Source organism: Platalea leucorodia, assembly GCF_965183815.1.
Source record: "Platalea leucorodia genome assembly, chromosome: 6".
Lineage (NCBI taxonomy): Eukaryota > Metazoa > Chordata > Aves > Pelecaniformes > Threskiornithidae > Platalea > Platalea leucorodia.
Window position 1 is genome coordinate 49,909,211 of NC_138828.1, and position 13,479 is coordinate 49,922,689.

Genomic DNA, 13,479 nt, shown 5'->3' on the forward strand with positions numbered 1-13,479 from the left:
TTCCTTCCTTGCATATGTCGGCTGCGCTGGCCCTTCCCTCTTCATGGCTGAAGTTGTAGAGGAGGCACCCCCAAAGCGCCTCAATGCCACCCTTTCACTCCTACCTCTCTTCTTTAAAAACGAAGAAAAATATCCCTGGTGGGGTGCCCTGAGTATTGCCCAACAACTGAGTGTGGTTGTTCTCTGGAAGCAACAGAAAGCCATTGTACCAACTCTTAAAAACGATAGGGAGATTTGCCACAACTACAAACACCGGTCGCAGAGAGGTCTTGGTGATCTCAGTACACAAAAGACTAGGGAGGCAGAGCTAGAAGGGCAGACTATGGCATTTTGTTCTGTAAATACACACACAACCTTTTAAAGAATGCAGATTATTTACGTGCTAAAAGTTAATGTGCCTGTTAATCTCTATTTAAAGGCTTCTGCCTTAGCCTAATAGTGCCAACCAGTTATGGTCTGTGAAACAAAAGGTGGCTGCCAGCCACAAGAGCCGAATATGTACTGGAAATTAATTATTTACTTGGCAGGCTCAGCAGCCACTTTATTATCAAAGCAATTGGGGCAATTTAGCTGTTTTATTAAATACTCAATAGTTCTGACCTGTATCACACAGGTGACATTTGGCATCCCTGTGCCATGATGCTGCCTCTTCCCACCATGAGTCACAAGCACCACGCTGTCAAACTCTTCTCCAGGACAAATACTTGCAGGTGCAAACATCAGCAGTTGTCCTGCTAGTCTAGTTTAGAAAGCATTTAAAATAAGTATTTTAAATGTACAACTGCTCTTTGCAGGGTTCACACAACAGGAGGGAAATTTCAGACTGGAAGTTTTTATTGCAACAAATTACAGGCTCTTGATGTGGATTGCAGTGGAAACCCTGATAACATGTTCACCGTAGCAGGGACAAGTCAATATGGTTTGAAGCAAAATCCCTCCTAAGTAAATACTCATGCCAACATTTTCTGTTGTATCAGCCTACGCCTGATCTATACTACTGTATAGGTGCTCTCTCCAGCTTCCTGAGGAGGAGAACCTCCTGGAGAGGGAGGTGCTGGTCTCTTCTCCCTGATATCCAGTGATAAGATGCGTGGGAACAGTTCAAAGCTGCACGAAGGGAGGTTCAGACTTGGCATTAGGAAGCATTTCTTTACCAAGAGGGTGGTCAGGCACTGGAACAGGCTTCCTAGAGAGGTGGTCGATGCCCCAAGCCTGTCAGTGTTTAAGAGGCATTTGGAGAATGCCCTTAATAACATGCTTTAACTTTTGGTCAGCCCTGAATTGGTCAGGCAGTTGGACTAGATAGATGATTGTTGTAGGTCCCTTCCAACAGAAATATTCTATTCTATTCTATTCTATTCTATTCTATTCTATTCTATTCTATTCTATTCATCACTCCACTGAGTAGCAGCAGAAAAAGGAAAAGGAAAAAAGAGGGATAAAAAAAGAAAAAACCCTCAAGTGTCTGTTAGTTTGGAATACAAATCAAACGGCAGACATTTTTGTTCAACAACGGTTTGGTCCCCAAAGCTGTGTTTTTGCCATTACCGGTTGCACTAATGCTATCAGAACACAATTCCTCCAAATATTTAAATTTCCCCCTTCCTTTATTTTAACATACTGTCCCTAGTTACAGTCCAAGTAGTCCCTCCCTGTAGCTTCAAAATTTGGAAACACCTCAATGCCATTTTAGGCATCATTTAAAGGGGTTACCCATTTCAAGTTTTCCCCTCATCCCCAGGTTCCTAATCGTTGCTACACCCTCCAAGTCATGGGGGTTGGGCAGGAGGCCAACTACCTCCTCCTGGGGGAAAAAAAAAAAAAAAAAAAAAAAAAAAAAAAAAAAAAGTTGCAGAAACAACAAGCATCAACTCGGAGATGGAGAAAATCAGTAATGAAGTGAGGAGGAGGAGATGGAACTGGATCGGTCATGTCTTGAGGAAAAAACCAACAGAAGACTGCGCTGTGGCCCTTGGGACTCCAGAGCACGCAGCCGCAGACCGATCGAAGTGGAAGAACGATGTTCGCGCCTTGTGTGCCTCCTGGCACTGAGAGAATTCAGATTCAGATTTTTGTCAAGAAACTGCGTTTCTTTATGGCAAGTTTCCCACTATTGCTATCTATCTGAGGTGTTATAATAACCTCTACTTCACTGAAGCTTCCGTCCATAGTTTTCAAGAGAAATAGGAGTCAGGAAGCCCAATTTAGGACATTAATCTACACCTTTGCCTGGGCAGAAATACAGACTGGAGCACCATCCCACTTCAGGAGGTTGCATTAAAATGTGCTGGCAGCAGGGCAGAAAGCAAATGTTCATCTTAGTGCAGGTACATTCTAAAACTGGGAATACTACAGAAAGAGCAGTCTTTTGAATACTATGCTGCTCTCATTTAAGAGCAGAGAGAAAGACAGGATTTTAGTGCATTATTGAGGTGGCACGGAGAGACAGCTTGCATGTGACATGGATCACCAGTGTCCAGCTCCTAGCACGCAATTCATCTCTCTTTCAATCTAGCTTTTAAAAGAAAGGTGCCTGCTCTTTCTGAGGTTATTGGATTGTATTCCGACAATAAAGTTAAATTACACAAGGAGTTTCTAGAATATTTCATCACAAAATCAATGTGCATTATTTTAAACTTTGCTTTCTTCATCATAACTTGCATACACGCACACTGATCTAGGAAAGTTTGCGTTCAGCAAGAACACAATTTCAAAAAGCTACTGCTGCCTCAAGGAAAATACTGAAATATACTCTAAAAGACAGAAATAATTCTATTTATCAATCAATTTTTCTTCCTCACCTCTGCTATTTAGAATATTTGCATGAAAATGGGATCTTTATTTCCCAAGAGTTCATCAGCTGCTCCTGCTATGATATAATTTCCATGGATACCAATTGTATGTGATGTCGCAAGCATATGACTAAAGGATAAGGAATAAGAAAGAGAGAAATCAACTGCTTTATTCTTTGGCTATGCTTTTAGGCAACTCCATAAACAAAACCTGAAGCTTTATCTAATCGATTCATCACCCACACAAGTAACCCACTCAGTCCCTCTCCCTTTCAAGCCCTCTTAGCAAAAATGTCCCCACTTATTTAAATGTGTTCAGTCTTTCAAATGTTATCTGCTACTCAAGAGAACAAGACTCAGGACTTCAGACAGTGACAGAAACAAAAGCCATTTTAATTTGCAATTTTTTAAGCTACACTTTAAAACTTGCTAATTGAGAATTTTAAGTGGTAGGTTTCTTCAATAAAAAAAACCTTGGTAAGTTATTACTTTCAGTAAAATGTCTAACATCAAAGAATTACAGATATAATAAAAATCTATCTAGTAAGGAGGGAAGAAATAACAAAGAAAACACCAAGTTTCAAAATTCATTTGTTTCATCAGTAGGTACAGCAATTTAATGCAATGTGCCTGCACAACTATACAAGGCTGAGTTACTTCACGGTCTGATGTGGATTTTGATACCTGTGCCTTGTTAAAAATCATTTGAAGGATATGTTATCTTTGGTTTAAAGCCATTTCTTATAAAAGGTTTTGGATGAACAAGTTCTCCCATTTTGTAACTATATGAAAAATATTTTTCAGATAAGCTTGATCAGACTATGACCCAGGCATTTCAATTTAGCTCAGAAGAGAAATGTCCAGAAGCAAGCAGTGGAGTAGGCAGAGAGAACTGTAGACTCCGTTCATCCAGGGAACTCTGATGTGACTCGCAGGCAAGTCCTTGCAATATTTTGAGGCAATGGTAACATGCGTGACCTATAGAGATGCAGGAAGACAGTCATAACTGCAAAGCCCTCGCCATTATCTATGATCCTTCTTTCCAATATCTCAAAGGCAAGGAGATATTTCGCAGGGAAGGAAACACATGCACACAATGAGATCAAGAAACTTGGCCAAAGTCAAAGGCAGGGTTGGGAGCAGAGCTACAGAGAGAGGTCCCACCAGAGAGCACTAGCCACCGAGGCACAGTTTTGATCCAAGGGTAGTCAGAGCATGGCAACCAGAAGCACCAGGAACATCTTACTCATTATGTTTCTCCAAGCCCTAACAGCATCTCCCCCAGTGTCTCTCAAGTCACTCCTTAGTTAACTTTGCAAGCAAAATCAAACTTCTCTGCCAGCACCTAAAAGTCACTGAGCCCCTCGGAGTCTCCGCTGCTTTTGCTTTTACTTGTCCCAGGCTCAGGCAGCACGCTGAGGGGCAACCACAAAAAGCCTCCGTGTAGCTTGCAGGCTTCTGCCTTGCAAGCCCGTTCACTAGCTGAGAAGAAATGGATGTTAACCCTCAGCACAGCCAGAGGGAGAGCAATTTAAAGTTTTCACATCCTCCTTTCTGGTACAGAAGGTTCAGTGCAGATATCAGGCTGGGGTCATACACGCTGGCTGCTGCTCAGCCCCCAGGGCAGGCAGAGCATCCTTCAGTTTTGTAGTCTCCTCCCAGAAACTGAAATCCAAGGTATGCATGCACTGCAACACACTGCAGCAAGGCTCAAAGTATATATTTTGTGTTCATTCTCGACTTCTCAGTAGCCTTAACATCATCTCTGGGGTAGATATAAACTTTTTTTTTTTTTTTTAAACTTTGCTCATCTGTCAAGTCTCATTGCCTGACATCAAGGAGATCAATCTGCCTTCCTTAAACACAACTCCTGGCTCTTTCGCAAGGCTTCCCTTTTTAGATGTTGGTCTCCTAAGCTCCTCTCCACAGCCTGTCTCCCCTGCTGCATCCTTCAACAGATTTTCTCAAATCAGAACAGACAACCCGTGCAGGCTGACATGGTTTTTGCAGTGCTTGCTGCTCACATCTGAATGTTACTACCCAATCTGCCTGCATTCCTGGGCAGCACAGCGGAGGAGAGCGGGGATGAGAGGTGTCTGCTACATGTGTATAGGCATGCACCTTGGAAAGGACTCTTTTTCTGTAGTCAGTAAAAATGACATGGGTGAGGAAACTCGTAAACATTACTGCCAGATAGTTTTAAGCACCAAGACCAGAAGATTTCTATGGGAGAAAAAAACCAAGGAAACCAAGAAAAGACAAAAAAAAAAAAAAATCCCCCAGATGCTAACAGAATCTGCCCTCTCTTTTGGAGATTTTTCCTTAGAAAGAAAACACATTTGGGTGTGTGACCTGCCCTCTCCTGAATGCCACATTGTCAGAAACATCATTCATTTTACTAGATATTCCTTCTCTGCCTGAGGTGAAGTCAGTCAGTTCTGCGTGCCTGATGCTGGTAGTTATGCCTTGACCTTACAAAATAGAACACATATGGTGAAGCTCCAGTACCACACAGCTATTTTGACTTTTATAGGGAGTTACTCATTAGAGAAGACTGTGACCTGAAACAGCTCTCCTTTGCTCTCCCCCTGTCCATTCCTACCTCCCCGCCATGGGATATGTAAAAGAACACCTTAGTTACATCAGTCTGAGCTAAAAGCGCATTTAAAATCCTGGTAATGCATAGCCCCCACTTGAGGGCAGAATCTCAAATAGGAATGTTTATTACCGAGCTGTAAAGCTGTTTTCGCAGACTGTGTCAGGAAGGCGTTATTTGAATGCCAATAGGGACGTCAGGCTCCATCTCATTATACACCTTAGGTCAGGAAAGGATGTGAGCACATCGTCAGCTTTAGCCCCACTGACTTAAAGGATAGTTAAGCACATATTTTACATTCTGTCATGAACAGGAAATATGTAGTACTGTAGTCACCTTAGCGGCAAGGGGAATACGCACACTTACTTATACAGGCTTACTAGTTCGCTGCAAAGGGTGGTTACAGCTTCTCTTGCACTCTAAGCTATGATCAACAGAAAAGGAACTGGCCAGAAGTGAACAATGGGATCAGTCTATTAAGGTTTTTATTCAAACCAAATGTATGAAGGTACCATTTTATTATGCTTCACAGCAAGAACCATCGCAGACATCAGTGACCTTTCCTGACCAACCTGAGATGTATCCTGCCGGGCGCTGACCTGGCTCACCTGTGCTCATGCAGCAGCATTTCCAGCCAGGGAGATGAGCCAGCATGAGCGAGGAGGGGAAGAGCAGCAGGGGCATCCTATTTCCAGAGCCGTCCTACCTGAACCACGCCATGGTGTCACCCCAGAAGACGACAAGTGTCCCTCCGATGGAGATGCTCACCATGGCTCCCGCTCTGTTCCACACAACATGACCCTGGAGAGGCAGCTATAGTGCTGCAAGATGCCGTATTTCAGGGAGGGGGAGTGAAAGGAGCAGAGACCCACAGCCCTGCCAGGTGAACAACGGCCCATGCTGCTTCTGCCATGTTCATGCCGCTTCTGCCATGCAGCCCTCTTGCTCACATCTCTGCAAATCCCTGGAGGGAAAGAGGCTGTGGAAGAGATGACAGGGGCTGCAGGAAGAGACAGTGAGAGGATGCAAGAGAGCTGGGAGGGGAGGAGGAGGCAGCAGTCAAAACATACACCTGGAAATCACCAGGAGCCACTGTGCTGTGAAAGCTGTTGGTAAGTTTTATTTTTTGGACTAGAGATGCTGACTCTCAGTGGGATACAGTCACCCTCCCTCACAGTCCCCCAGGTTATTGGCTGTCCGTGGGACTCACTGGAGCAGAGGCTGTGGGCCAGCTACATCAAACCTACACAGTAATTTCAGCATACTCCCATACTCTGGAGCACAAGTCTTACGAGGAGCAGCTGAGGGAGCTGGGGTTGTTTAGTTTGGAGAAGAGGAGGCTGAGGGGAGACCTTATCGGTCTCTTCTCCCAAGTAACAAGCGATAGGACGAGAGGAAATGGGCTCAAGTTGTGCCAGGGGAGGTTTAGATTGGATATTAGGAAAAATTTCTTCACGGAGAGAGTGGTTAGGCATTGGAACAGACTGCCCAGGGAAGTGGTGCAATCACAGTCCCTGGAAGTATTCAAAAAAGTGTGGGTGTGGTGCTTAGGGACATGGTTTAGAGGTGGACTAGGCAGTTAGGTTAACAGGTTGGACTCGATGATCTCAGAGGTCCTTTCCAACCTTAACGGTTCTATAAACCGTCCACGTAGGTGCTCTGCGCTGAAGTGGCCAGGCACACCAGAAGCACTTACAAAGCCCATCAGTTTCAAAAGACAATGACTCTAGCTAGCACAAGAGAAACATAGGTTTTCAGCATACATGTTCCCTAGCCACTTTGAAAAGCTCCTTCAGTTTAGAACACGGTCGTCTGACATACTCAGGCTCTCCACCCTCCTTCTTACTCCAGTGCTTTCTCCAGATCACAGGGAGGTTCTTTCCCTCCCCGTTTCCAGACAGCTTCCTTTGGCCTTGAAGGGCCTGATAGGTAACAGACCTCTTGTGCAAACACGCGCTTCCTTTTCTCTCTTCCTCTCATCTGCAGACTTCAACATCCCATCACAAATTTGTTTTGCTGTCGAGGACTTTCTAGCCTCCCCTGTCCCTTTCCTCAGGGCAATTCTCCAAGCACGAGCCAACACTCTTTTAAGGTGTTTTCACACCTCCCTAGCTTCTGGTTTTTCTTCTCTGGAAGATAGATAAGCAACATTAACAGCAACGAGTAGATTCATATAGACTAAGGCATTCATGATCTGGCTGTTTCTTACAGTGTGATGTCCCCAGTTGTCACAGAAATATTTCTTCTCCGTGAGATTTAAAACCAGAAAGAATAAAAAGGATACCCATATCCAATATAATTAAGTAGTTACCCTTGAAAAAGGGAATACATGGAATACAAAACCCTGGCATCAGAATGTGAAGCTCTCTAGCAAAACTTGTCAGTGCTTCAAGAAATAAATATGAAAACCGTACCACAAAACCCTAGATGCATTATTATTAGTATCTTTAATAACAGTACAAATATTAAAGTGCCATATTGTTTACAACACAAAATTAAAATTTTAATTTTAATCAGTCCTGTTTACCCAGCAACATTCTGATTAGCAGTCAGAGTTGATTGAACAGTGGAGGAAAGAACCCCGCTCGCAACAAGATATGCCACATAAAAGACTTCAGCACGAGTCAACAAGCAGCAACAGCAGAGTTATACAGCCAACTAAAGAACGTACCCAAGTCTCTGGCAAACCAAGACAAACTTATGCCACTGAAGCGGTGATTTGAATATATTTCGTTTCCTCTCCTTTGGTGCAGGGAGCCCTTCTGAATATCTGCGTGGCAGAATTGAAATACACATTAGCTTGAAACAATGAAGGAATAGGGAGGTAGAGAGCACAGAGTAAGAAATCCCAGGAAACCGTAGGCAATTGCTTCTTTATTATGCATATTTTGCTGCTGGAGCACATTATTCTCATTCTCCTTAGGGCACCGTTTGTTAAGAGCACAGTAAATAATGTCAACAACTAAAAATCCAGCACATCAAGCTTGATTTTTTTTCCCCTCATATTTCGATGAGAGGGAGGGCCCTGACAGAGGGCAGATTTTCCAGCACAAACCTTAAAGCATACAAGAGAGAAGTAGCAGTTTCCCATTCCCCTGCTCCTTAATTCCTCCTAAAAAAAAGAAAAAATCAGGTAGAGACACAAAACAAATCACTGTAATTCATGTACCCTGTCACATATATCTCCATTTTAAGTGTTGCCCTTCTGCTGCACAGTTCACAGAAAGATGGTGCCCTTCTTGTTGGTTATTCGGAGCGACAGGCAGCAGCCCTCCCGCCACAATTACCTGGTGCTGCCTCACAGCCGTGGAGCTGCCCAAGGCGCCTTCCTCCCGGGACACCTCCTCAGCAGGGAAGGGGTTCAAAGCCCAGCCGCATCGACGCGTTTGAAGCATTCAGACAATGTAAATCCGCTGCTCCTGAAGATGAGCAGCGTTAGGAAGCAAGCTGCTGCGATTAAGCTCCTACTCCAGCAAAATAAAAATCAAATGCTGCACTCTTCCATAGCTTGATTAACCACACGCTTCATTAAAGCTTTTGCTGCCGTTCAACTGAGCTGTAAATGCTGGGAAGATGGTTTTTTTGAATGAGGCAGAGGCACTTCAGAAATCCTTTTTTTTTTTCCCTCCTTTTTTCCCCTCAGTTCCTTCAAGCCAGAGAAAGTAAACAGGTGACTTAAGTGTAAAAGCAAGGTAACGTGGATTTAAAGGTTTCATATAAGGTTTCTTAGACAGTCAGCTCTGTTTAATGCTTTTCCACTGTGTGCCTTTCAGTAGTTCCCAAGGCCGAGAACATGGACCTGATGCAGACTATGCACTTGAAACAAGTTTTACCCTTCTGTTCTCAAATCAGAGAGAGTTTTACATTAGATAAACCTAGATTTTAAAGGGAAGGAAGAGAGAAATCTGCTAAAAGAAGCTTTAGTGGAGCAAACCCTTTGAGCCATCACCACTGAAGAGAGAAAGAGTTGGTACCTCACACTTCCAGCCCTATATTATATAAGTCCTTTTCTTACCTACAACTGAGAAGAAACAGCTGCAAATAAATGGCCTTTTAGCTGTGGTCACTTCTGTACTTCATCCTTAAGTGCTCCCAGCGTAGCAGAAACCCAAGCCAACCCTGTTGGATTACTGCAGAGTACTGCCTGCAGCTCCTTCATGACTCTCAGCTGCTCACCAGCAGCTTGCAGGCTCCCCGCAGCCCCCGCCGCACCTCGTAAGCTTATCCCAGGCCCCCGGGTGAGACCTAGCGCGGTGGAATTGCTGCTTCAGGGCCATCAGGTGAGGCCTCTGCGCTTTGTCCCACCTCATTTCCATAAAGACTCCCATCGCCCAGCTTCAGAGAGAAAAGCCAGGAGTGGCAAGTCAGAATTTTTGTTTATTTTGCTTAAAATCCCTGCAAGATTCATTTCGGTAGCCGATGAACTACTGCAGCTTCTGCAGTTATGCACGTAGAGCTTTCAGCCTGAGTGATGCACCAGAAGCGCTTTTATTGCCAATGTTATCACGGGCTGTTTTGGAAATCAGAACAATTGTACTGGTCACAGCATACTTTTTGTTATCTTTGTGAAAATATTCCTAATATACAAAGCAATAAAATGCTCAGCCAGTGATCAAAGCTTCAAAGATGGAGATTATGCTCTCATTCAGTATGCCAGCCTGTGAAACCACTCCTTCTTAAATGAAATTTATGTAAATAAGATTGCCAGTTCCTTGGGTTCTCTGACAGGGGAATGGAATAATATTTAGAAGGAAAATCTAGATGATGGCAGGATTTAGATTTAACCTTTAAGACAGAGTCATATTGAACTGGATAGGATCTCAGCATTTTATTTGAATGTGATTTCTTCCTCCAATTAATGCTGCTCAAGTAACTACCAAAGTGCTCCCCAGAGTCTCCTTTCAGCTTCCTGCACTGGGTTTTTCAAGCAATCCCTAACAAAGCCTCAGCCTGCAGTCACCTCCCCTTCCCCCGGCAGGCTCGGGGGCTGCTTTACCATGGGAGCAGTGCCGATGGCCACGATGGGACCTGTGAAGCGTCACGTTGGTCAGCCGTCAGGCTCAGAGAGTTGTGGCGAGTGCTTCAATGTTCAGCTGTACCAACAGCTGATTACTAAGGGCTGGAGGAATGGCTTGATGGAAACACGGCGAAGTCCTGCACCAGAAACAGAACAAATCCCTGCTGGCTGGGTGCCCGCTGGGTGGAAGGCACCTTGGAAGAAAAGGGCCCAGGAATCCAGGTGGACAAGGAGATTAAGTGCCCTTGCAACAGAGGCAGCTATCCACATACCAGGCTCTATTAGAAAGCGTGCAGCCAGCAGGTCAGCAGAAGTGATTACTCGTGCTCCTCTATTCAGCTTATGAAGACCACATCTGGAGCAGTGTCCTCTTTGGGCTCCCCGTATGAGACAGACAGTGAGGGGACGCTAAGATGGTGAGAGGATGGAGCAGATGATGCACGACAAAGGATGAGAGCACGGCATTTGTTCAGCCTAGAGAAGGTTAAAGGCAGGGGGAACCTAACCGCTGACCCCAGCTACCTAATGGGTGGTTGTAGAGAAGACAGACTCTTTTCAGACATGTATGGCGAAAGGATGAGAGGCAACAGACATAACATATAGCAATGGCAATTGTGACTGAAGACACAGTGAGGGTGGGTCAAGTATTGGAATGGGTGACCAGAAAGGCTGCAGAATCTCTGTTCTTGGAGATAACTCACCTGGACAAGGCCTGAGCAACTGCATCCAACTTGGAAGTCAACTGTGCTTTCAGCAAGGGGTAAAACTAAATGCCCTCCAGAGGTCCTTCCCGCCCAAATGGTTCTATTCAATCTTGAACTTGAGCTTCAGGAGCAGAAACACAGTTTATTATATTTACCTGTTTTCATTGTTTTCTCCAGTAATTATTCTTTATTTGGAAGTCAAAGCACTATCTCCTGAACTATTAAAACAAAAAAAGCCAGAAGCATACAGATTTCTAGGCATGCACACAAAGCAAGGGTCAAACCTTCTGTAAGATTGGCTCTAAAACATTAACCTCAAACTAAGAATGCGCCATCTCAAGAGCGTGCATATGCTTTTTTCCCTTCTCATAAAGTTGCCCTGGAAATCAGAGAGCCCACTTACTTAGCCTGAGTCAACGGACAATTACTCTGAAAGCTTGTATATGAGGCTCTATCAGATCGAAAACTGATCGGAAGAGATCTGAAATCCTGTCATATTCTCCAGTACTGCTCTTCCGTTACACAAACAGGATAAGTCCTGGGGAAAAAAAAAGTCTTTATAAAAAATAGTACATTCCTAAAAACGTCTGGGCATTGGTTCAAAAAACTCCTGAGTTTTTATGCACATTATACATTCCCATTATCCAAGGCCTGACATAAAAATACTTAAAGTAACCAGAATCACAATGCATACATCTTTTAAGTCTGAACTTAGATCAGCAATTATGTATGAAGAAAACAGCAATTTTGCTGCCAAAACCAAAAATTCTGCTTCTTCTCTCCCCTCTGTCCCATTGTCAGACCAGTATAACTCAAAATGCTACTTCTTAATTCAGGCCAAAGAAAAAGATGTGCATAAGCTGTTTTAGTAACATTTTATTAAAGTAATTTTTCAGGTTTCACCCTCCCCCTCCACATATGTGCAAATTTCTTCTTCTGGCAGTAAGCCACACACCAATTTTGAGGTGGAAAACAGTTGTAGGAAAAAAAGAGAAAGTCAGAAATTACTTTATAAATGGACACATCTTATAATACATTACAATGCTCCCTTTAGTAGCCAAATGGTTCATGAACATTACACTTTATGTAATATCACAAATGCACAAAATATGCTCTGCATATGATTGCAAAAACAGCAGCACTCTGGAGCCAAGCACATGGTTTAATATTATAATAATGAGTCTACTTCAATGTAGTGGATTTTAATAAGACTTTAATAATACTGGTATGAAGCCAAATTACATAATGTCCCAAAATATGAAAAAAAAGCTTTTATAGAGAAAATAAAAGCTCATTGAAGTATAACCACATTTAAAAAAAAAAAAAAACAACCAACCACCATGTTATCTACACAAAGCCATTAGGCATATTTAATTTAAAAAAATCAAATTAGAGAAAAGGAACTCAAATCTATTCCCAGATCTCAAGATAAAATTAAAAAGGATATTATTTTAGGCAACATTTATGAAAATGAAGGTACTACGCCAGCACTGGGAAACAAGCTAACACAATAATTACCTCTTTTGGCACAGATACGGATATGGGTTGACTATCTCCAATTTCTCTCAGAGGACAAAAAATGATTCAGTTACCTTACAGTTTGATTTTAAGACTGAACTATGTTGGATTGTCTAGAAACAGCTTAGACCAATAAAATAATTTCCTTCTACACATGAAAACCAACTCCAAGTAAAAGTCCCAAAAGTAAAGAGCTAAATTATTTACTCCCTGAACCCCCTCCAATTCTGGAGCCTTGGGGAAAACAAGGACTTGAAAGCACCTGTAAAGCTTGGTCCAGCATGGACCATTCTCAGAACAAGCTCCTCTCTCACCCCTCCCCATGTATGACAGTGTTAGATAGCAATTAAAAGAAAAACCTGTGTTTCATTTGTTGGATAACGCATGCAGAATGTCATTCTTTAAGCTGTATAACCTTTTAAAGTATTAGTGTTATGCTAGTTGGAAGATTAGTATTTGCATGGATAACATTTTTTGTCCTTTATTAGGATCAACTATGTAGATCCACATATCCAATAGAGAGATCAACATATATTAGCGTATTCCACTGTACTACTGGTTACAATAAGTACTACTGTTAAACTGAGTCTAAATCAATGCTGACAGCCTATCAGAGCATGTGGTGATGAATACAGCAAGAATCGGAACAGTTTTCTTTACATACATTACATTGTCTCATCTGCATGTCTCTAGACTTTTCAAGCAGTTTTGATAAAGGCATTAAAAAACTGTAAGTAGATTTAGATTCCACATGACAAGATGAAGTGAGGGGGACATTTTATGCCTTGTATTTCTTAGAAGTCTACTTTAGCTACAGAAGCCATTAAAAAGTTGCAAGTAACTTCAAGATGA